Genomic DNA, 10,986 nt, shown 5'->3' with positions numbered 1-10,986 from the left:
CTGACCCTTATCCACACCCCTGGCCCCAGACAGACCCCGGGGACTCCCACGCCCCATCCAACCACTCCCCGCCCCGACAGGCCCCCAGAAATCCCGATCCATCCAACCCCCTCTGCTCCCTGCCTGCCCCGACCCCGCTCCACCGCCCGACAGGCACCCCCCGAACCCTCAACCCATCCAACCCTCCTGCTCCTTGTCCTCTGACCGCCCCTCCAGAGACCCCCCCACCCTCTAATCACCCCCCCAACTATCCAACCCCCCTTCCCACCTCCTGACAGCTCTGTCAAGTGGCTGCTCCCACACACTCACAGGGGCAGAGGAGGTTCCCTCTCCTTCGGGGGGAAGGTTGCCTAGTGGTTAAGGCACAGGACTCAGGCTCAGGTGTTCTGGGTTTGAGTCTCTGCTCTGCCACAGCCTCCCTGCTTAGCCTTGGGAAACTCACTTCACCTTGTTGTGCCCTAGATCCCACCTGCCCAATGGGGCCAACACTGACCCTGCCTCCTGGGCTAAATCCATCCATGGCTGGGTGATGGGGGGGAGGGGAATGGAGATACTCACATGGGGAGATTTGGGCTGAATTTCTCCACAGCCGGAGAGTGAGAGCCAGCTCCACAGGGGGGATGGGAGCGAGAGGGGCTCAGGCCAGCTCCACACAGAGGGGGGGTCAGGGCTTCAGCCCTGCAACTTCTGCCACTAAGGTGGCTGGGGCTCCCGAGCCGGGGACTTCAGCCCCACATCTTCCGCCAGGGTCCAGGGTTCTCCTCCCAGCCCCAGGGGGGCTCCTCGCCCCCTCCATCCCCCCAGCTCAGCTCCTGCAGGGGCCCGGGGCTTCTCCTCCCCCCCCAGCTCAGCTCCTCTCTCCCCCCCCCACCGGTATCTGGAGCTTCTCCTCCCCCGCCCTGCCCCCTGCCCCAGCCCAGCTGGGCTCCCCGGGGCACCCGCCGCTGCTGTGGCCGGAGCCGAGCCTGGCGGGCAGGGAGCAGCGATTCACACGGGGGCCCTGGCAGAGCCCCCAGCCCGAGCGGGTGGGGCAGCCCCAGGGGAGCGGGGGGGGGCTCTGCTGCTGCTGGCCCCGCCCCCCCACCGACCCCTGGGGCTGTTTGGGGGGGGCTCACTCAGCCCCCCAGGAGCAGGGGGGGGAGCAGCGGAGCAGAGCCTGCCCAGCAAACAGCTGATCGCAGCTGCGCCCAGGCCGCCCCCGGGGAAAAGCTCCGCGGAGGAGGCGCCACAAGCTGCCGGCAGCGGGTCATTCCCGGGGGGGGGCCGAGCACCCGCCTGCAGCTGCCGCAGCCTCCTCCCCCCCCCCGAGCCCCCACGGGAGGGGGGGAGCAGCCTCCCCAGCCGGGGCTCAGGGCATTGGGGTGCCAGGGCTCCCCCCATGCTCACGCCTGGGCCCGGGACACTCACACACACACTCTGCCCCGGGGCTCCCCTGGTGCCCAGAGACCGATCAACCCCCGCCTGCCCCCCCGCCTTTCCCCGCCTGCAGCTCCGGCCTCTCCCCTCCCCTCCCGCCCCGCCAGCCGCACCCAGGGGAACCCCGGGCCCCAGGCTCTGTCCCCACCTGGAGCCCAGCGGGGCCGGGGGCAGCTCCTGCTGCAGCTGAGAACAGCGGCTCCGCTCCGGCCCGGGCAGCTCCAGCACTGCTGGCAGCACGTGGCCACCAGGGAGCAGCTGCTGAGCCCGGGCTCCTGCGTCACAATGTGCCAGAGCCCCGCCCCCAGGAGCAGCCCCGCCCCCGGGCTGTGCCAGACCCCGCCCCCAGGAGCTGCCCCGCCCCCGGGCTGTGCCAGAGCCCCACCCCCAGGAGCTGCCCCGCCCCCGGCCTGTGCCAGAGCCCCGCCCCCAGGAGCTGCCCCGCCCCCGGGCTGTGCCAGAGCCCCGCCCCCAGGAGCAGCCCCGCCCCCAGGAGCTGCCCCCCCCGGGATTTGTTCTCCTGTTTCCTTCTTCCCAGCACCTGCCGCTCCCTTCCTGTGTCTGCAAACACCCCCCGGGAGGGCTGCAACGCTCGCTGGGGCTGTCTCCAGTGGCTGAAGTTGCCTCCATCTCTAATCACCTGGGGCGGGGGTGGAGGGAACGAAGGGAGGAGATGGGCCCAGGGTGTGAAAGCAGAATTAGGGGGCAGGGAAAGAAGGACTGTTTGGAAAGGTGGAAAGGAAAGGCTCCTGGGTGCTCCAGATGGAGACAGAAGCAGTTGGGCAGCAGAGGCTCAGATAAATTGAGGGGAACCCCCGGGGTGTCCCAGTGTTGGCCTGGGTGTGTACAGCACCTAGCACAATATGGGGTCCCGATCTCAGTCATGGTCTGTGCAGCACCTGGGAGCCCTGATGTCTCTATCCTCATCACAGGCACTGGGAATGGAGTGAGGGAAACCTCAGCACCTGAAGGGTTAATGCAGCCCTGTGTGCAACCCCTGCTAGGGTGACCAGACAGCAAATGTGAACAATCGGAACAGGGAGTGGGGGGTAATAGGAGCCTATATAAAAAGGCCCCAAAATTGGGACATCCGGTCACGCTAGTCCCTGCTGCGCTCACGAGGGGTTGGCTTAGAGAGTTGTAGTAATAACAGCAGCAAAGAGTCCTGTGGCACCTTATAGACTAACAGACGTATTGGAGCAGGAGCTTTCATGGGTGAATCCCCACTTCGTCAGACGCACCAATAGTCCCATATGGTCTAGTGGGCAGGATTCCTGGTTTTTCATACACGGGGCCTGGGTTCAACTTCTGGTGTGAGAACCGTGCAGAGCTTTTGCCCAGAGTGGAGACAGGAAATAAAAGGAACAGGAAGGGATCCTGCCAGCAGGGGAGTTAGACAGTGTGGGGAGGGGATCCCAGAAGTGGGGGTGGGGGGCAGAGGTCTGAGGGGAGACCAGGGAAGGATCCCAGCAGTGTGGGAAGTTGAGAGCACAGGCCTGGCATGGGGACCTGGAAGAGTGAATGTGTCCCTCTAAACCCATCAACTGCAGACTAGGCAGGACTGGAAGAATTACGTATTTGTTGGTAATTGTCAATTTCTGTGTAAACACACGACCCAATGGCAAAATATTTCCATCGATAATTATCAAAATTGGCAGATGGGCAAAGTAAGAAACATGCTGCTTGAGAACTTACCCTGTTGTAGGAGCAGCAGTGATCTGTGTGCTGCGTATCACCTGTATGCCCAAAAGGTCTGTTACACTCCCCCCACCCCCCGCCCCGTCTCCTCTCCCTCTCTGAATGCCTGTGAAGTGGCTTTCCCCCTCCCCCCCTCCTGCAATGCTTGTGGGATGAAGGGGCTGGTTGAACAGCTGGAAGATCAGAAGAGCTCCTAGATAGACAAGGTGTCTGGGACTCTCATTAGGCAGCATTGTGAAAGCACAGCTGAGCACAGGGCCCCTTCCCCTTTTAAGGACCTGAACCTCATGGCCTGCGACTGGAGATGACTTGGCTGCATCCGGTGGGTCACACTCCACCTCAGCCAGTGTCCATGCTCTGGGTGTGCGAGTGCTGCCTAATGAGAGTCCCAGACACCTTGTCTACCTGGAAGCTCTTCTGATCTTCAACCAGCCCATTCATCCCACAAGCATTGCAGGAGGGAGCGGGAGGGGGAGGGGGAAAGCCACTTCACAGACATTCAGAGAGGGAGAGGAAACAAAAGCGAGGGGGAGGGGAAGTATAACAGACCTTTTGAGCATAGAAATCACTGCTGCTCCTACAACAGCAGGGACAGGCCACTAGGAGCTGAGAAAAGGAAGCCATCCTGTTTCTGCCTGGCTTCAAACCAGGGACCTTTTGCGTGTTAGGCAAACGTGATAACCACTACACTACAGAAACTCTGTCATGGGGCTGTATCCTTCCCTTCATAAGAACAGAAGAATGGCCATACTGGGTCAGACCAAAGGTCCATCCAACCCCATATCCTATCTGCCAACAGTGGCCAATGCCAGGTGCCCCAGAGGGAGTGAACCTAACAGGTAATGATCAAGTGATCTCTCTCCTGCCATCCATCTCCATCCTCTGACAAACAGAGGCTAGGGATACCATTCCTTACCCAGCCTGGCTAATAGCCATTTATGGACTTAACCTCCATTAATTTATCTGCAAAAAGAACAAAGAGAACATGTGGCACCTTAGAGACTAACAAATGTATTTGAGCATAAGCTTTTGTGGGCTAAAACTCACTTCATCGGATGCATGCAGTTAAAAATTCAGTAGGAAGATATATATACACACAGAGAACGTGAAAAAATGGGTGTTGCCATACACACTATAACGAGAGTGATCAGTTAACGTGAGCTGTTATCAGCAGGAGAAAAAAACCTGGTGTTGGGAGGGGAACAGGAGAAAGGACAAAGGAAGCAAGAGACGAAGAGAAAAGAGGGATCAGACAGTGGATGGAGCAAGAGGTGAAACAAAAAGGACAAACCCTTATGTCCCCAGTGATTCTAAGAGACAAAATCCCAGGTGCGCAATAAAATTCTGCCTTCTTAACCTCGTGTTTTCCATGCCTAGAATTCAACTCTCACCAGATGGATCAGACTGAACAGGTTTCAAACCTCCATGAGGCTCTTACCTTCTAAACAGGGATGGCTGTTTTCTAGAAAAATCACTAAAAGGGAAGGAGAAAACTCGAAAGAGGTTCCTCCTGGCGCTCACGTCCGTGAACCCGAATACTCTCTCAGTCCTCAAAGAGAGACCGGGAGAAGGAGACTTGCTGCAGCAAAGCCACAGGGGTCTCTGAGGTTTCCCTGGCCCCTCGCCCCTGTCCTGCCTGGCTGATGTCAGCATCTCTCTGTGAGGTCACCACCTCCCCACCACCTTTGACCAATAGGCTGAGGTCCTTCAAAAGGCCTTTGTGATGTCACTGCCACACCCCTCCCTTGCTGGCCTAATGTCCTGCCCCTGGCCAGGCACTTTGCAGGTTTGAGCTACTCCCTGTGGATCACCCCACTCCAGGAGCGTTCGTTCTAGGCAGCAAGCCGGCTAGACAGGAAAACATCAGACGCTGCTCCCAATGCTACACTCAGTTTTTCAGAAATTAGTCGACTTTATGGCCAGAAGAGACCATTAGAGCATCTAATCTGACCCCCTGCATATCACAGGCCTCCTGTATGGCACAATAGCTACTTTGGGGGCAAATACATTCCAGAAAGGCATTTAGTCTAGATGAAATGACATCAAGACATGGAGAATCCACCATTTTCCTTGGTAGCTTGTTCCTGTGGTGAATCATCCTCGCTGTTGAATATTTGTGCCTTTGTTGTAATATGAATTTGTCTCTTTTCATCTTCCAGCCATTGGGTCTTGTTATACCTTTCTCTGCTTGATTCAAGAGCCCTTTAATTCCCAAATCTTTTCTCTCCCTGAAGGCACTTCAACACTTCAATGAAGTCACCTTTCAATCTTCTTTTGATAAGCTAAACAGGTTGAGCTCTTTCAATAGCTCAGGGTACGTCTACACTACGGGATTATTCCGAATTTACATAAACCGGTTTAGCAAAACAGATTGTATAAAATCGAGTGCGCGCGGCCACACTAAACACATTAAATCGGTGGTGTGCGTCTGCTGTCCGAGGCTAGCGTCGATTTCTGGAGCGTTGCACTGTGGGTAGCTATTCCGTAGCTATCCCATAGTTCCCACAACCTCCCCCACCCCTTGGAATTTCCGGGTTGAGATCCCAGTGCCTGATGGGGCAAAAATCATTGTCGCGGGTGGTTCTGGGTAAATGTCGTCAGTCACTCCTTCCTCTGTGAAAGCAACGGCAGACAAGCATTTCGTGCCTTTTTTCCCTGGATTGCCCTGGCAGATGCCATAGCATGGCAATCATGGAGCTTGTTTTGCCTTTTGTGACTATCACCGTATGTGTACTAGATGCCGCTCACAGAGGCGATTCAGCAGCGCTACACAGAAGCATGCTTTTGCTTTTGCATGACAGCAGAGATGGTTACTAGCCATACTGCACCATCTACCATACCATAAATTGGTAATAAGATGATCATGGTTACCGGTCCTTTTGCACCATTTGCTGCTTTCATAAGTGCCCCTGGCCGATCAGCCAGGGGCGCAAAAGCCAAAATTGGGAATGACTCCCTGAGTCAATCCCTCCTTTTTGGTATCTAAAAATAGAATCAGCCCTGCCTAGAATATGGGCAAGTGTACTAGAGAATCACTGTATCATAGAACCAGAGAGCACAGCTGCTCTGTGTCAGATCCTGCAGAAATTATGAGCTGTATGCTTTTCACAGGAGATGCTCCTGCAACAACCCCACCTGTTGATTCCATTCTTCCCCCAGCCTTCCTGGGCTACCGTAGCATTGTCCCCCCACTTATGAGATGAAGTAATAAAGAATGCAGGAATAAGACACATTGACTTGTTAGTGAGAAATGAGTGGAAGGCAGCCTCCAGCTGCTAGGATAGACCAGACAGGACAGTAAGGAGTGTGGAGGAGAGGAGCCCAGCATCCCTCTGCTAGTCCAGGAGTGTCATAAACAGATAGTTAAGGGTTAAAGTCTGTTTTACCTGTAAAGGGTTAACATGTAGTACCTGGTGACCACCTGACCAGAGGACCAATCAGAGATAAGATTTTTTCAAATCTCTGTGGAGGGAAGCCTTTGTCTGTGTGAGAACTGTTTTTGGATCTAACAGAGGACAGTCATGTCTCCAAGTTCTCCTGGAGTAGTTTCTACTAATTAATAGTGAGTATTAATTAGAAAGGTGAATTAGTCTTATGATTTGATTTCTATATTTGCAATTGTGTGTTTGCTAAAGGAAATGCTTTATTCCTGGTTGCTGATATTGCTTTTACTGAGAAAAGGGGGAGAGGGGATTCTCTCCAGAGATTGATAAGGTTATACCCTATGAGTGTCCAGCTTGGGCTCATAGAGATTCTGTATTTTCTTTTTATTCTTTAATAAATTCTTTTCTATTAAGGACTTGTTGGTCTTTCCTTGGGTGGATTCTCAGGGAAAGGGGAGGGGGAGGTATCCCTCTGTAGTTGGATCCCGGTATCTCTCCTAGGAAAAGGGAGGGGGGGGAGGAAGCAGGGGGAATGGTTTGTTTCTCCTGGGTGTGAGAACTCCATGGATTTGGGGCTCTTGGAATCCCCTAGGATTTTGGGGAAGGACTGTGTCTCAATCCACATTTCATGATTGAGTGGTGGCAGCGACAAGGAGACCTACCCTAGGATTTTAGGGTGGGGGAATACATGCTGGTCCTCACTTTGAAACCCCCCAGTTTCAAGTGAGGGTGCAGACCAGGACATGGTAGTTTAAAGGGAAACCAAGTCAGGTCCCCACATTGGAGCCCAACAGTTCCAAGTGGGGGTGAGACCTTTGACATGGTGGCAGAATACCTGCGGGTCCCCATCTTTGAACCCACAAGCTCAAAGTGGGGGTGAGATCCCATAGGACATGGTGGCAGAATACATGCGGGTCCTCACTTTGAAACCGCCCAGTTTCAAGTGAGGGTAGACCCATGACAAGGAGCAATTGAATCTTTTCTTTACACATGAAGGGTGGGGGCTGATGGAGCTCAGCCCCCTGTTGCTATGATGACAATGGTTATCAGCCATACTGCACCATCTACCAGGAAAAATTAGGGCCAGGCGCCCTTGATCGACCTGACGGATGCTAGTCAGCATGGTTACCAGCCCTTTTGCACTGCCCCATGTGCCAATAGGCTGATGGTGAGGACGGATACCAGTCCTTTTGCACCATCAGCCACCCATGGCAGGGGGGAGCAAGGATGTTGGTGTTGAGTGCTGCAGCATCGCGTCTATCTGCAGTAAAGATAGGGTGACATGTAAAAGAGTCAAGAGAGGATTGTTTTCCCTTTCACTTCTGGGGGTGGGTGGGGGGTTGCGTAAATTGCTGAGCTATGCCCTGACCCACCGCGGACACTGTGTTTGACCCTAGAAGCATTTGGAGCTCAGCCAAGAATGCAAATACTTTTCGGAGATTGCAGGAACTGTGGGATAGCTTGAGTCCTCCAGTCCTTGAGCGTCCATTTGATTCTTTGGCTCTCCATTACGCTTGTCACGCAGCAGTGTGCTGAGTCCCTGCTATGGCGTCTGTCTGGAGATTTTTTTTAAATGATTTTGAATTTCGTCTTCTGTAACGGAGCGCTGATAGAACAGATTTCCCTGCCCTTACAGCGATCACATCCGCATGGTCCATGCGGGAGCTCTTTCTTTATTTTGATTTTTAACTGCATCACCACACGTGCTGATCGGAGCTCCACGCTGGGCAAACAGGAAATATTCAAAAGTTCGCGGGGCTTTTCCTGTCTACCTGGCCACTGCATCCGAGTTCAGATTGCTGTCCAGAGCGGTCAGTGGTGCACTGTGGGATACCGCCCGGAGGCCAATACCGTCGATCTGCGGCCACACTAACCCTAATCCGGTATGGTAATATCAATATTAGCGCTACTCCTCTCGTTAGGGAGGAGTACAGAAACCGGTTTAAAGAGCCCTTTATACCGATATAAAGGGCCTCTTAGTGTGGACAGGTGTGGCGTTAAATCGGTTTTACGCTCCTAAAACCGGTTTAAACGCCTAGTGTAGACCAGGCCTCACTAGAAGGCAGTTTTCTCCAGCCCTCAGAACCTTTGGTGGCTCTTTGCTGCCCCAGCTCCAATTTCACAACATCTTTTTCAAATGAGGACACCAAAACTGGAGGCAGTATTCCAGTATCAGTCTCACTGATGCCGTGTCACCTCCTGTGACGTTATTGACATAATCTGTAACTGTATAGATCACTGCTGCGACCACGGTTCTATATTTGTAGCCAGGGCCGCCCAGAAGGGGGGGCAAGAGGGGCAATTTGCCCCAGGCCCCGAGCCCCACAGGGGCCCCCACCAGAGTTTTTCGGGGCCCCTGGAGCGGGGTCTGGAAAACTGTTGCGGGGCCGGGCGCAGGAGCTTCTTCCGCTCCCGGTCTTTGCCGGCGGGGGGTCCTTCTGCTCCGGGGCGGAAGGACCCCCCCACTGGCGAATTACCACCAAAGACGGAGCGGGACCCGCCGCCAAAGCACAGCCGGGTCTTCGGCGGTAATTCGGTGGCAGGGGGCCCTTCCGTTCCGGGACCCGCCGCCGAAGTGCCCCGAAGACCCGTGGCGGAGGCCCCCCTCCGCCGAATTACCGCCGAAGACCGGGCTGCGCTTCGGCGGTAATTCGGCGGCGGGGGGGTCCCCGCCGCGGGTCTTCGGGGCACTTCGGCAGCGGGTCCCAGAACGGAAGGGCCCCCTGCCGCCGAAGACCCCGGGCCCCCGGAATCCTCTGGGCGGCCCTGGTCTGGAGCTCATCTGAGAGCATTTTATTCAGGTCATTCAGTGTCTGAAATTCAAGATCCGATGATTAGTTTGAAAATCAGGCCTCTTGGGTCCTATTCCCAACTCTGCCACTGACTGGCCGTGTGACCTAAGACAAGTCAATTCTCCTTTCTCAGCCTTAGCTTCTCCCTCTTTCAAGTAGGGATAATAATGATCTGCTCCTACCTACCTCACAGTGCGTGGAGGCAGGGCCGGCTCTAGGTTTTTTGCTGCCCTAAGCAAAAAAAATGTTGGCTGCCCCCACCCAAGCCCTGGGCTCCCTACTGCACCTCCCTGCCACCCCAGCCCTGGGCTCTGCCCCCCACATACCCTATGCTGCCCCAGCTCTTGGCTCCGCCCTTTCCCCCCTACTGCTCCCCCACCGACACCCCCACCACCCCAGCCCTGGGCTCTGCCCCTCCACCTGGACCCCCTGCCACCCCAGGAGGTGTGTGTGTGTGGGGGGAAATTCCAGATCTTTCCACCTTATTCCAAATTCCTACTAAGGTGCCACTTTGGGGGAATGTGCTCAGTGGGGGAGCAGCAGCCCCCCCTGCCCCCCCTAGCTACGCTCCTGCTTGTGGGGGACCCTGCAAGACCCAGGGCCTGGGGCAAATTGCCCCCCTTGCCCCCGCCTCTGGGCGGCCCTGCTAGCAGCTCTTCTGGGAGCGCAGGGGAGGAATGACTCCCCCTTCTCTAGCTTCTCCCCGTGGGGCTCTGGGGAGCAGGGAGGGTTGTGTGATAAATTCCATCCAACTCCCCCTTTGATCCAAGCCGAGGGGCGTCTCAGCCTCCACGATCCCCTTGGCAGGGCCAAACAAGGGATGTTTTCCACTGCCCAGGAGACCCAGCCAGGGACTCAAGGCAGCCCCAGACTTTCCCTTTCTCCCTTCTGGGAAATCAAGTTCAAGTTCTACAAGGAGCTAAAGAAGCCTCAACCCTGCATCTGAATTAATGTCAGTTTCTCACTGCCCGACACAAACAAATGTCATTTCAATCCCAGGTGAGTCCACGTCAGTCATTCCTCAGCCCGATTCCTTCACCCTCCTGCCTTAGCTTAGGGCTTTGCGCCACCCTGTGGGCATTTCATGTCCCTCTTCAGTTTCACACAGAGACACAATTTCCTTTGCATGGATCCATGAACAGCAAAACCTCCCTGTGTCTCTTGTCTGAGCCAGGGCATTCGATTCCATTGAAACCTTCTCTCCTGCAATGGCAACGGTCAGACAGAGGGGACGTGGCCACCTTCAGCCCTGGCAGTGAGATATTCACTCTCCTCTTTCTTCATGCTGATGTTGTTATTCCATAAAACATGAACCATGGAATAAAAAGCTGAGTTGGAAAAGAGAAGACTAAGGTTGGAAAAGAGAAGACTAAGGAGGGATATGATAGAGGTATATAAAATCATGAGTGATGTTGAGAAAGTGGATAAGGAAAAGTTATTTACTTATTCCCATAATACAAGAACTAGGGGTCACCAAATGAAATTAATAGGCAGCAGGTTTAAAACAAATAAAAGGAAGTTCTTCTTCACGCAGCGCACAGTCAACTTGTGGAACTCCTTACCTGAGGAGGTTGTGAAAGCTAGGACTGTAACAATGTTTAAAAGGGGACTGGATAAATTCATGGTGGCTAAGTCCATAAATGGCTATTTGCCAGGATGGGTAAGAATGGTGTCCCTAGCCTCTGTTCGTCAGAGGA

The 10,986-nt window shown here is 54.7% G+C and overlaps 1 non-coding gene across 1 annotated transcript; it reads right to left on the bottom strand.

Moving 5' to 3' along the window:
* Positions 1-3,740: 3,740 nt before the first annotated feature.
* TRNAV-AAC lies at positions 3,741-3,813 on the bottom strand. Its single transcript has one exon. It is a non-coding gene; the product is annotated as a tRNA-Val (tRNA).
* Positions 3,814-10,986: the final 7,173 nt, after the last annotated feature.

This window comes from Mauremys mutica, unplaced genomic scaffold (genome assembly GCF_020497125.1).
Source record: "Mauremys mutica isolate MM-2020 ecotype Southern unplaced genomic scaffold, ASM2049712v1 000481F_np12_subseq_196916:269243_obj, whole genome shotgun sequence".
Classification (NCBI taxonomy): Eukaryota; Metazoa; Chordata; order Testudines; family Geoemydidae; genus Mauremys; species Mauremys mutica.
Note: the sequence above shows the minus strand (reverse complement) of the source record. Positions and strands in the feature narration are given on the sequence as shown.